The sequence below is a fragment of the Gobio gobio genome, assembly GCF_949357685.1.
Source record: "Gobio gobio genome assembly, chromosome: 9".
In the NCBI taxonomy this organism is placed as follows: Eukaryota; Metazoa; Chordata; class Actinopteri; order Cypriniformes; family Gobionidae; genus Gobio; species Gobio gobio.
The window spans coordinates 51,613,253-51,627,557 of NC_137115.1; the positions used below are offsets into that span (position 1 = coordinate 51,613,253).

Here is a 14,305-nt window from a genome sequence, read left to right on the forward strand (position 1 = left end):
TCTTCTCTCTTCTCCTATTACATATGACATCGGAAAGGCGTTTACTTTCAATAAAAATTTTAAGAAAATTTTCTAAAAATGGAATTAAACTAAATGTTTTATAATAATAATAAAAGCATTTAATGGGTAGGGTTAGGGGTCGAGAGGGCTTTTATTGTCCCATTAAGGCGGCATCTATTTAATCATTTTAATACATATAATAATTTACACTCTGTGTTATTATTGCATCCTGTTTATGTACAACAATACTGAGGTACAAATAGTATATGTATCTGTCAAAATAAAGAATAAATAGCCTCTAATTTCTATTTACACATATTGCAAAGAACTACTTTTACATGGTGTAAGTAGAATATATCATTATTTCACTTAGTAAATAGCATCTACAGCTATTTGCATTAGTGTAAATATCATCTATCGCTAAGAAAATATGTTATTTTTCACTTCAGTGTAAATATAATCTATAACTTAGTGCAAATAGCCGCTGCCTTAAATAATTTCCACACTTGCTCTGGGACTTCCCCATACCGGTTGTCTCTTTCTCTGTGGATTTCTTACGGTGTGCCTAGATAATTTGTCGGAACTAAAAACGGCCAGGCAGAGCTGGACTATATCAGTCCATACTCCGATTAATCACCCACGTGATCTCAATTTCTCTTCCAGAAACGTCTCTAAGAAAAAAATTTAAATACATAAAAAACTTTATTAGTAATTTGCCTGTTCTTTGTGCAGTTTTACATGATGGAAAAAGTTTGTGAACACTCATTTTACAAAGTTATAACATGCTAACGCATGCAAATATTGTCCTTCATGAACTTTGAGTGGGGTTGTATTTAGTTACAACTGCTTCCCAGGCTCTCATTCACTTTCATTAGCTCCTCTGAGCTGACACTTTCACTCTTCACAGTGTAATAAACAGTGTGTACATGTGCTTCTCTTTCCAAACAGCACCATGACTGATCTATAGAGGTCACCTCAACGAATGCCCTCCCTTCCTAAAATAAAGTGATTTCTGAACATTTACTTGTGTGGTTAATATACCATTGAAATTTTCAGTCTAATTTAGGGATGTACCGATATGGAAATTTTGGACGATACTGATAATTCTTTATATTTGAACACCGATAACCGATATATTGACCGATAAATCTAAATCCAAATTTTTATATGACTTTTGAGAGCCTGATTACAAAAACAAAAGTCTCACCATTAAAAGCCATATCCAAAGCACACAATTATAATGTTATGTATCATTTTATGTAGTCTATATGACAAACTTGACCATATTTTCTTTTTTGAAGTGATTCCAATCCTATTTCAAGCAATTTAAACCCATCATGGCGAACGGTGTGCATCTGAAGTGTCTCAGCTGAAGGAAATAATCCATTATTTATCAGCTTTAATATATATTGGACAAATTTTCTTATCAGGCCAATAACCATAACATTAAAAATAGACATATATCGTCCGATACCGATATTGTGCCCGATATATTGTGCATCCCTAATCTAATTACTAAATTCAGTAAAAACATGGTTTTATTTCAAACATGGGGAATGTAATTGGGTCGAAGATATGCTCATATTTTCATTCAGATCTGAAAAATGAAAAACTTGAATACACTTCTTATTACGATGTATAGTATATTTTTATTAGACATTTAAGACGTTTTTGTAGAATAGCCTGCACACTGATATGAAAGAAAACATCTGTTTACTATTTTACTATATTTTATGTATCTATAATTTTAAATGTAATTTATTCCTGTGATACAAAGCTGAATTTTACTCCAGTCTTCAGTGTCACATGATCCTTCAGAGATCATTCTAATATGAGGATTTGCTGCTTAAGAAACATGTGAAAGCAATTTTTTATATTTTGTGGAAACTATAATTCATTTGTATTCATTGAAACAAAGTCAGCTTGGATGCCCTGAGGGTAAGCAGATAAACATCAAATGTTCATTTTTGTGTGAACTATCCTGGCTGAAAAAAAGTATAAAAATATCTTACTGACCCCAAACTTTTGAACGACAGTTTCTCCTCCTTTTTAACAACTAAATATAAACAAACTGAAATTATGCAACATCTACCACATTGCATGTTTTATCTGAATGCACAGTAAAAAAAATTTTTTTTTAAAACAGTGACAACAAAATACCACAATAGCCTTCACCCCTTCTATCTGTATTCTCCCACACTCTGTTTTTGTTCCTCATCTGATCTTAATCCCTGAGCTCCACCTCTCATTTCAGAGGTTAAGGCTTTTGGTGACTGATAATTTAGCACTTTTGTTGCAGTGCCGTTGGACTGGGATCTGGTACAGCGAGCCTGGAATGTGAAGTTGAGAGTGACACAGGTTAATAATAACTCTCGTTCCGTGCTGATAAGAAGACCTAGCCCATTCTGAGCCTGGGGCAGAAGCCACAACTAGAAGATTAAGACAGCAGTGCTTTCCACTGATGAATCAAGGTGTGGTGGCAGAAACCATCTGCTCACTTTCTCTGTTTCTCAACACGGTTTCTCAATCAGTTCTTACAGTTAACCTGGTCTGCATGATATGAATTGCAAAGGAATCATTAATTTAATATCTTGGAAATCTTAACCTCTGTCCTATGAATTTAAACATAGGCTTTAATTTATAATGCGATAATAATAATTAATTATAAAGGCGATAATTAAAATAACTGACAACAGATTTGATAATCAGTTAATTGCTGTGGTCGTTTTTGTTAAAGGAACACGCCACTATTTTTGAAAATAGGCTCATTTTCCAACTCCTCTAGAGTTAAAGAGTTGAGTTTTACCGTTTTCGAATCCATTCAGCCGATCTCCGGGTCTGGCAGTAGCACTTTTAGCATAGCTTAGCATAGATCATTGAATCTGATTAGACCGTTAGCACCTCGCTCAAAAAAATTATCAAAGAGTTTAGATATTTTTCCTATTTAAAACTTGACTCTTCTGTAGTTACATCGTGTACTAAGACCGACGGAAAATGAAAAGTTGTGATTTTCTAGGCCGATATGGCTAGGAACTATTCTCTCAATCCTGCGTAGTAATCAAGGAACTTTGCTTCCGTACCATGAGTGCAGCGGCGCGATGATATCACTCAGCGCCTGAAAATAGTCCTCAGCTAGGTAACTTCCAACGTGACTGGCACTAAGTTTGTGTAGTTGCAGAGTTGCAGGTATTTAGTAAATATCTTCTATCTTCTGTCACGTTGGTTATGTTGGCGGAAGTTAGCCTATTTTCAGGCGCTGCGTAATATCATTGCGTCGCTGCACTCATGGTGCGGCACAAAGTTCCTTGATCATTACGCAGGATTGAGAGAATAGTTCCTAGCCATATCGGCCTAGAAAAATCGCACCTTTTCATTTTCTGTCGGTCTTAGTACACTATGTAACTACGGAAGAGTCAAGTTTTAAATAGGAAAAATATTTAAACTCTTTGGTCATTTTTTGAGCGAGATGCTAACGGTCTAATCAGATTCAATGATCTATGCTAAGCTATGCTAAAAGTGCTCCCGCCAGAGCCGGAGATCGGCTGAATGGATTCAAAAACGGTAAAACTCAACTGTTTAACTCTAGAGGAGCTGGAAAATGAGCCTATTTTCAAAAATAGTGGCACCTTCCTTTAATTGTCCTTTTTTTAATTGTAACTTCTGCCTGTATTGTTTAATTGCGAGTCACACTTATGTCGTTCACAGTCAAAAGTGATCGAACACCTGAAATGTAACTTTTTTATTTTCAGTAAAATCAATGTAATATGTTTGTTCAATATTTGTTTCTTTTTACTTTTGTTTTTGAGAGAATTTTATGTTTATATGTTTATTTTTTAAAAATTAACATTTTATGGAACAAATTTATATTTATGCAATAATTATGATTTTTTTTTTAAATCCCATTGTTCATATTTTGTATTATTTTTAAATTAAAGCTGTATTTCATGTTATAATAGAGATAAAGGGCCTCATTCATGAAATTTTAGTAAATATATGAGCAAATTCTGAGTAATTTGCACGTAAAATGGACCTTTATGAAAACTCTCCAGATTCACAAGTGCTTCGTATACCACGGATTCGGTAGTTAAAGGGTTACTTCAGCGATTAGCATTAAGCTTTGTATCAGTAGAAACCCGGTAGTATATTCGAATTATGGTACTTTCCCCCCTCATATCCCTCTGAGACGAGAGAATGCATTTTATTTCTGGAAAAAATCCTCCGATGACGCAAATATCGTCATTTTGCGTCATCTGAGGATTTTTTGGGCAAGAGGCTAAAGACTACAGCCAGTAGAGGGAGCAGTTCCGCATGTTTTCAACCCGCCCATAGGGGTGGGATCTCATCTCACTCACAGAATGTAAATGCGCACGGCCGCTCGGCTCGGGGATTCATAATGGAGCGGTGCGGGATAAATTAAATCTGACACTGCTGCGTTTGTGTCGTGACTTTCGTTCGGCTCACTCACACTTAATTGAAAAGACACGTTCAGTTTTTAATTGTAGTGTCTGTTCTCTACTTGAACGAAATTATTTTATTACCATAAAAATCTAAACGACGCTGGGGGCGGTGTCATGGTGGGCAAGTGATAAACCAGTAGCCGTGGCTTTGGGAGTGGCCTTGTTGAGCAGCGAAGCAAGTGCATTCTGGGAGTTGTTGTCTTTCATCTTTTCTCTGTCTAGAAGGCACCAAATTCAAAAATAATTTCACATTTCTACTACATAAATGACCCAGTTTAAATACACATTCATCTTCCCAGCAATGAAGAACCCCTTTAAACATGTGTATATTAATGAAATCCAAGCATTTGTAAATAGGACGCTCATTCATAATTAGCATAATCCCAGCCCGCCGTTTACATTTTTTTCACTGCATTGTGGCTGAATTATTACATTTTATTTCATGCATTTGCAAAAACTTGCTTTGTGTTACAGTATGTTTTGCTATTGTACACCCTTGATATTTTGTGTGTAAACATTTCACTGCTGTGTGCTTTTTCTGAATCATAAATTATTTGTAAATTGTACCCCAAACAAATTTAGCTCTTTTTTCATATTTCCCATTAATTTCCAATAGTGGCCATTTCTGACCATGAACAACACAAGTGTGACTCATTTTTTTAATCAAGTCCACGATTTTTGGATCACTCTGATAAAGATTTTAAAAAATCCCCCCAAAAATAATAGATAATTGGTCTAAAATGTTAAACAAAGCAACTTTTTTTGTTTATAATGCAATATTTATATTTTAACTTTTTTTTTGGACGTTTCACAGAGCCTAAATCAACATTTTTGTAAAAGATTCAAATTAATTAATTTTGCAAATAATTTGATTATATCTTTAATTAATTGATTATAATAATTCATTGATGTTTAAAATAATTTATTATAAATATTTAATAATTCATAGTTTTTGAACTTTGTCATCCAATTAATAGCACTGTAAAAAAAAATTGGGGGGAAAAATTGTGTAAATTGATCATTGCATATTGGCCCAATAAATGACTTCCAAATAATTATTGCCATGCAAAAAGATGCATTGTACTAATCATAGCTTAAGGTCTTCACTAAAAATTAAAATTGTATATTCACCGAACATATTTAATTGTGCTCAGTCAATCTATGAAGTCGAAGTGAAAAATCCATGTTGGCTGAACAAGTCCTCCGTCCGAAAAACGGTATACGCATGCGCAAAATGCGCTTGAAAAAAAACGTTCGTGTGGAGATTTCAAACGCGGAGACGAACCAGCAGGTGCTGAAGACCGAGACACATTCCCGAGAGAATAGAGAGATATTCATCTCACAAAGACGTTGGTGAGTATTGAGCACTGAAATTATTCTCCAGAGTTTTGCTTTATGACCGGGTATGAAGTTTAAAAGACATTTTGTAGAATCACGAGTTCATGCATTCATTGTTTTCATGAGTGTGTTCTCGTTTACCACATAATTATCTAATGGTAGCCTGTAGCCAATAGTTTTATTTTCCTCATGTCTTATATGTCTAAAACAATAGGTAATAAGGAAATTAAAGGGTTAGTTCACCCAAAAATGAAAATTCTGTCATTAATTACTCACCCTTATGTCGTTCGAGACCCGTAAGACCTCCGTTCATATTAAGAACACAAATGAAGATATTTTAGTTGAAAGCTGATGGCTGAGAAAGGCTTCAGATAGGCCTCCATTGGCATTCAGTACACTTACACTCCCAAGACCGATAAAAGGCACTTAAAATGTCGTTACAAAGTCCATCTCACCACAGTGACTCTACAATAATCTTACGATGCGACGACAATAGTTTTTGTGCGCAAAAAAAAATCAAAATAACACCTTTATCCAGCTTGTTATTGCCTTCCGCGTGTGCCTCCTCGACGCATGCGCGAGAATATGACATAGCGCCGGGGTTCGGGAATCCATGAAATGCACACTCTAACCCCATTTTGAGCACTACGCCGAGACCTAAAGCACGATCAATGTAGAATCCAACAGCTGAGATACGCGCGTCTTCCTCTGATTGTAAACAAATCTCTTCTGGGTCATCTGTCCGAACGCCGGATCTGCGTCATATTCTCGCGCATGCGTCGTGGAGGCACACACGGAAGGCAGTAACAAGCTGGATAAAGGTGTTATTTTGATTTTTTTTGCACACAAAAACTATTGTCGTCGCATCGTAAGATTATTGTAGAGTCACTGTGGTGAGATGGACTTTGTAACAATGTTTTGAGTGCCTTTTATCCGTCTTGGGAGTATAAGTGTACTGAATGCCAATGGAGGCCTATCTGAAGCCTTTCTCAGCCATCAGCTTTCAACAAAAATATCTTCATTTGTGTTCCGAATATGAACAGAGGTCTTACGGGTCTCGAACGACGTGAGGGTGAGTAATTAATGACAGAATTTTCATTTTTGGGTGAACTAACCCTTTAAGTCATTTGTGTGATATGTGCGGCATGCGACTGTTGAACACGGTGCGTTTGGCGTCGGCCTCTTTCTGGGCTTAAGTTATTGCCTTTTAATATCAAACACGTCAAGTTCGTGATTTTCTTATGTCCTTTCATTCGTCTCATCCTCATTATATAATGAAGAAACTTCTGTTCTGTCTCTTGCCAGATGTGATGCAGGGGAGCTTTGTCATTAATGTTAGTTTTTATTTTTATTTGCAGGTTTTTAGCTTGCCGTGCCGTGTTTTCTTCACCACAACAAGACATCCTGTTATGCAGAAGACTTCTTGAATGTATTCAGAGTTTTTCCTTATTGAAAATAAGGTATTTTCACCCAAATATCCTGTGTTGGAATTTACTTGTTAATAAAGTAATGTGATAAAATGTCAACCCTGTTGTCTGTTTCTGTATTTTGCTTAATATATTTGTTTTTAGTCATTTTTGTCTTTTGGGACAGTGAGAAATAAACAATTGTTACTACAATTTAAAATATTTAATTGGACCAACCACACAGTTTCGCTGTAAAACATTTCTCCAATTCAAAAATTTCTAGTGACTGATCACATCTAAATTTTTCAATTTGGCCAACTAAAAAATTTAGATGTGTAGGTAAATTACATTTTTCCATTAGCTCAACATATTTCTTATTGAGCCCATGTTAACAGGCTGTTGCCACAATGGATAAAATTCAATTCACAGAAATTCAATTTGGCTAATTGAAAATTTTAGATGTGACCAGTCACTAGAAAATTTTGAGTTGGGAAGATTATACATTTTTTCCATTGGCTCAACATATTATTTCCAATTGAGCCCATGTTAACAGGCTCTTGCCTCAATTGATAAAATTACATTTACAGAATTTCACTTGGGCCAATTGAAAACTTTAGATGTAAACAGTCACTAGAAAATTTTGAGTTGGGAAGATTATACATTTTTTACAGTGAGGCAGGCTTCATTTGTAAAGAGTTTATACGTAACCAAGCTTCATCTTGTAGGTGAATCATTACAAAAACCAAGAAATAATAAATACAGACCAATCACTATCTACAGACAACAGATAGTACATTTTGTACCAACATAAGCTGCATTTAGATCACCACAGTTCTCCAGAGGGTGAATTAAGGGAATAGTTCACCCAACAATGATGATTTGGTCATCATTCTCTCACCCTCATGTCACTTCTGTAGAAAACAAAATATATTTTGAAAGATTTATTTTGTCCAAGTCAATGAAGTTCAGTTATTTTGAACACAATTGACTTCTTTTGTGTTATAAGTCATACCGATTTGGAGTGACATAAACCATCCCTATATAATTATAAGTGAACATTCATGACATCTCAGACATGACGCTACCTCATGGCATTGAAACCACCCAAAGTTATTACTGTAGAGACAACAAGAGTGTTTCATAGTCTAGCTGATAAGAAACAACTAAGCCATGAATTTAAACCGCATGTAACAGGTTAGGAATTCATGTAGGACCTTGCCAAAAAAGGTGTAATGATTTATAACCAGCTGAGACAGATACACTCTCAGAAAAAGAGGTACAAAAGCTGTCACTGGGGCGGTATTTTTTCAAAAGGTACATTTTTGCCCATTTAAAGGGCTAATATGTACACTTTAGGTACTAATATGCACATTTTAAATACTAATATGCACTCTTTAGGTACAAATGTGCTTGAAAAGGGACCACCCCGGTGACAGCTTTTGTACCTTTTTTTCTGAGAATGTGGGAGGTTCATCAGATAAAGAATAAAAATCAATTACACAAATATGCAACGGTTGAAAAATGGCCACGTACAAAAGCTCAGAACTCTGCTCTCACAATGAAAGGCATTGATTACATGGATCTTTTTAGATGACAGAAAGTTTTAGGCTTTTATTTCAAAACCTTGAAAAGGCTGCTTCTGAAGGGGAGTGGAGCGGTTCATTCTGTTCTCACTAACTTTATCATGACATGGACCATTGACTGGATACAAAAGATCCAAATCTTATGAACCTCACCCCTTTGTCACACTGTGGGCTTTTGCACAAGGTCGTTCTAGGAACTCGGTTATATGAACTAACCACCAGGGTGGTTCCCGAAAACTACATTTTCCCCAAGGGCCATTTTCCTGGTTGCATTCACACCACCAGTAGGAACTCTGCCAGCCGACAGTGATGTCATTTAAGTACGGCATTCGATACCTGGAGGAGGGAGGATGACGTGATCAGAGCTGTGTTTTTGTTGTGTGTTGTAGTGTTGTAGTCAAGACCACCTAAACCGAGACCAAGACCAGACCAGCACTCCTTACGTTAATCTAAAAGATCCATCTCTACTGTCTTAGAAATGACTTATATTTAATGAATAAATACAATTAGAATAGCAAGACACTATAGCGCTGTTTCCAATCAAATCACTAACAATAAAATTCATGGCACAGAAGTTGCATCTGAATTGGTACAATTACACCTGCATAAATAATATTCAGATTAATTTAACATTAAAACATTAACATTATTTAACAGTCACGGAATCCTTTATTCAACCGATTTGTTCAAAGCAGCTGATTCGTTCAATAACGAAATGTTGCCGAATTAGCAAAGACACAGTTTAAAACGTCATTTAATATTAACTTCTTGTTTATTGAATGTTTGTATAAATCAATATAATTTGCAATCACGCTTATATTCATGAAAACAGCTCTCTTGCTCTTGCGATATTGGTTAATTATATTCTATGTTATATAAAAAAATGAAATCTCAGAATTTTGTGGGCATTTATATTAATTTGGGGCATTTTTGAGACAATGCTGCATTGATTTTGAACCCGGCAGCACAGTAACACAAGAAAACACATTACAAAGAAGTTATTGATTGCATTTTAAGCTGTAAGTTTTACATCAAATCACATTAATGATGTTAAATCAGACCGGCAATTTAGTGATTTCCTTGCAGTTGTGGTCTTGAGATAAAATCCAGAGTCCTCTAAGTCCTAGACCAAGACAAGACCGAGGAGAAATGCAGTCGAGATCGAGACAAGACCAAGACCTTCAAAAAATGGTCTTAAGACCGGTCTGGAGTACTACAACACTAGTGTGTTGTGGGTTTCGTGACAATGGATATGTAGAGTAGATGTATAATTTAAAGAGCAAAAGCAGGAGGGCTAAGAGACCTCCTATGACAACTTGCAGTGCCACATGTTAGACATGTGCCGGTATACGCAGTAACATGATATATCACGATAATGAACATGCACAATATTGTTATCGTAGGCACTTCAAAATACAGTGAATAATAATTATTTATGCATTATTCAGATTTTAAGAATACTTTTCAACTGGTTAAAATGCACAACCATTGTGTACAACGTACGTACTCTGATATAAACAGAGTTGATGAGAAGCGGATGGCAGAACGAGTGAAGGAGATGCGCTGAATGAAAGCGCACATTCACTCTCTGACAGCTGATGGAACAGCAGAAATTCAGCCATTAACCCCGTAAACAAATCAGCTGTGCTACTTTCTGTTTCTGAACAGTATTTAAATGATTCAAACGCCCATTCAGCTTTTTGTATTCACACTGGTGTTCATCACAGTACCAAATACTTAAGGGGTGGTCACACTGCACTTTTCCTTCCATTGACTTCCATTCAAAGGCATGCGAATGCGTCAGACCGGAAACGTAAGCTTGTGCAAAAAGTTGCGCATTTCGCTGCGTTCCAAAGTTCAAGCTTGGTGAACTCTGAGCTGCGAATTCACATCACGTGACGACGTGTGACCAGTAGAAGATCGATATATCACAGTGTGACCTCCTGGCTGTATTAAAAGAATGATATTTTGCAGTTAAGATTGTATATTTTTTTACATTTTGAGTGTAGTACTATTTGTTATATGTTGAATTCAAGTTTATAAAAAAGACGCTTCAGAAAGTGACGTCATATCACGACCGTTGCAGTGTGTGAAGAAATTTCACATGCTCAAAGTCTAGTGTGAGCGTGGCTTTACACTGCGTCCGAAATCACGTACTGTCGGAGTATGTACTACATTTCAATTTGAACTTACTTTGCGGCCGTTAAAAAAGTATGTTCTATATAGTACACTATGAATGTGTGTACTGTGTAGTAGGGGTGGTGAAAAAAATCGATTATCGATTAATCGCGAGTATGTTATGGACGAGTATGAATCGATAATTACATTTTCAAAAATCGATTTTTTTATTTATCTAAACCTGACACTACCACCGTGTGTGTGTGTGTGTTCATTAGATGAATGTAAATCTGTCGTTAATGCTGAGATGATTCTGAGGGAACACTCTAGAAATCCTCCCGCCTCGCCTCCTCTGGAGCTCAGGCACATTAGCATTAGCGCGTTAGCACGGCTCAGATTCGCGCACAAACACCGAATAAACGCCTTCAATCCGCAGATTTATGAGCGCGTCAGATGAGCGAGCGCGACACACAACGACGCGCACATTCGCGGGAATAAAGGCGATCCCGAGGACGCGATGAGCGGATCACACACACACACACACACAGCCGGACTATTTACTATATACGGACATCCGTAATTGTAATCATGATTACAAATTCGATTAATTGTGCAGCCCTACACCAAATACTTCTGACACTGCCAGAATTTCGTCTGAGGTAAAAATTTGATCGCAGCAGTCATTAATCGGCTGCCGGTGAACATGTCAAACTAACGATCAAAGACGTTAGAGTTTAGCCTAGGATCAGAGGAATCTTTTAGGATTTGCTAAATTTGTCTCAGACGGCCAAATCGTGGCCAAAATTTACTTTAAATTTCGGCTTTAGTTAATTTCAACATTTAATAACGCTATTAAAAGTTTTAACTGTATTATTTAATGGACCTGAACTAACACTGTATTTTTCAGCACAGACATGATGACACAACGAGAGCATATCGTGTTTTTGTGTCAATTAAGGCAAAAACTTAATAAAAAACAACATAAAATCGCTTTGAAAAAAGCTGACGAAAAGCAAAACCAAAGGTATTATAACATAAACTTAATGTGTAATGTTAAAGTTTGTTTTTACGTTTAAGCTCATTGGAAGCAGGGCTTGCCGACATCCCCGGGTACACAGGTCGACATCTGACTTTAAGTGGCATTCCAAACATCATTTCCAAGAATGAGTTGGGAAAAATCCCAATTCCAAGCTGTCTGGAACGCAGCATAATAGTAATACCCTACTCTGTAGTAAGAGCTAATTTAGTCCCCCTAAAAGACGCATTCCTATAGCTAAAATCGCTCCCAGTTACTTCCACCAATAGTTATAGAAACTATGAAAACGCTCCTCCAGTGCGAAAGCCTGATTCACTCCTAATTCCTGTGACAAAACTTAAAGTGCAGGCAAAAAAAAAATCACATTTCTGACATCATTTACTCACTGTGAGTAAATGATCAAATTTTCATTTTTGGGTGCAAAATAAAACGTATTAATTGTACTAAAATAGCAACATAAACTCAAAGACAGACGCAAAAACACACAAATAAACAACTGTCAAGTGTACTGCATCTCATACCACTGTTGAAACGCAAAACAAATAGATTTATCAGATTTGGTTTAACGTTTTGGGTTGACACACAGGATTGGGGAGTGTCAGGTGTAATTTCAGACAATGATGGCCATCAGAGAACATTCTGACTAATCCCTGTTAGTCATCCTGATACCATGGGTGGGTTTTAATACAACTCACACACTTTCTGACCAATGATATTAGTCACTTCTGTTTTTCTAAATGGTATGAGTGCAGCCCTCTGTGTGAGCGAGTGCAATTTAAAGAGTCTCAAATAACATTTGCTTCTGGAATCTCTCAAGTCTTCAGAATTACAAGCTTAACATTCCTTGTGAATCACACAAAATATCCAAAACATCCACTCCAACCTTAAAACATTAACCGCAGTGCACACAAAGATAGGCTGGGATTGAAACAGCATGCAAATTTGTTGGTTTATAAAGTGCAATAGGTAGACAGAAAATCACCAAACAAGTTGTAGCAGGACAGGATTGGACAAATATGTAGTTCAGCTGGTTCCGACAGCTTGTTGGTAAATCAGGCCTGCATGCTAAAATTGGACCCATTCCCAAAAATTTGAAAATGACATGAAGGTGGTATTTACTGACCTGCTTTAGAAGAGTGTACACGCAAAAACACACTGTTGAGCAAAAGATTGGGCATGTTTAACCCTGTCTATTTTCTGAAATGGCAGTTTGTCAAACCTATTAAGGAGAATCTTGTTTTTTTTCTAAGTTTGCATGTGTGTTAAGTTTTGTACCAAACCAGGCTTTAATAGTCCATATAGTGAGAATATGGGAGGGAAAAAAGACTAAAATTTTATTCAGAGGCCCAAACTATGAGATATTTATAACAGTATAGCAGACTACTTAATGCATATACTGTAAATATTAGGGCTGGGTATTGACACAAATTTCACAATTCAATTTGATTCACAAGCTTTCGATTATATTAGATTATTTTGGATATATCAGATCAGTCATTAAAAACGACAATGAATATCCTATGTAATGTGGTGCATATAATTAGCAAAATGCTCCTCTCTAGAGTTAATTTTTCTAGCTGACTAACGAGTTTATGGATACTGGATATGTTTTTTCTGAGGTAGGCCTAAATGTTACGTTACATCGTTTACAAGCCGTTTTTGTGTCTTTCTGCGGTTGATACACTGATTGAGTGATTCTATGTGACTTGATACGGATTTCAGTAAGTTGTCCTGTATCTTTTAACACACTTTCAGATGCTCATTCATGTTTATTTCGCGCTGTTACTGATATTAAGGCGGAAGAGAAGATCCGTTCGTTACGTTAATCTGCCGGTTCTCTTGAGCGAAGCTGTGGCAGAGCGATCGCACAGTGCCAAAACGATATTTATGTTTTTGAATTTCGTAAAAAAATTAGACGAAACTTGAAATCTGAGACTTTGTTTCATATCAATAGTAATAAAGCACAAATATTATTGCGATTTATTAGATGGGAGGCGCGCTACAAGGATGACTAATCGATTCTTGGTATTTAAGAATCGATATTTTTTTGAAAAAGTGAGAATCGATTAAATCGATATTTTTTACCCAGCCCTAGTAAATATCAGTAGTCACTCTATATCTCCCACTAATATGGGATAGTTTAGCCAAAAAAATAATTTTTGTCATCCTTCTATGAGTTTCTTTCCTCTGTTGAACACAAAATAATATATTTTAAAAAATGTTGGGAACCAGACCGTTGACGGTAGCCACTTCCATACATTCATAAATAATACTAAAAAAGTAATAATAATACTGTGGAAGTCAATGGCTGCCGAAAACTATCTGGTTCCCAACATTCTTTGTAAAATCTTTTTTTGTGTTCAACAG

The 14,305-nt window shown here is 36.2% G+C and overlaps 1 protein-coding gene across 1 annotated transcript in view; it reads right to left on the reverse strand.

The window, feature by feature from the left end:
* ppp1r13l (protein phosphatase 1, regulatory subunit 13 like) overlaps positions 1-14,305 on the reverse strand; it is a 34,956-nt gene that overhangs the window by 19,608 nt on the left and 1,043 nt on the right. The window lies entirely within an intron of this gene.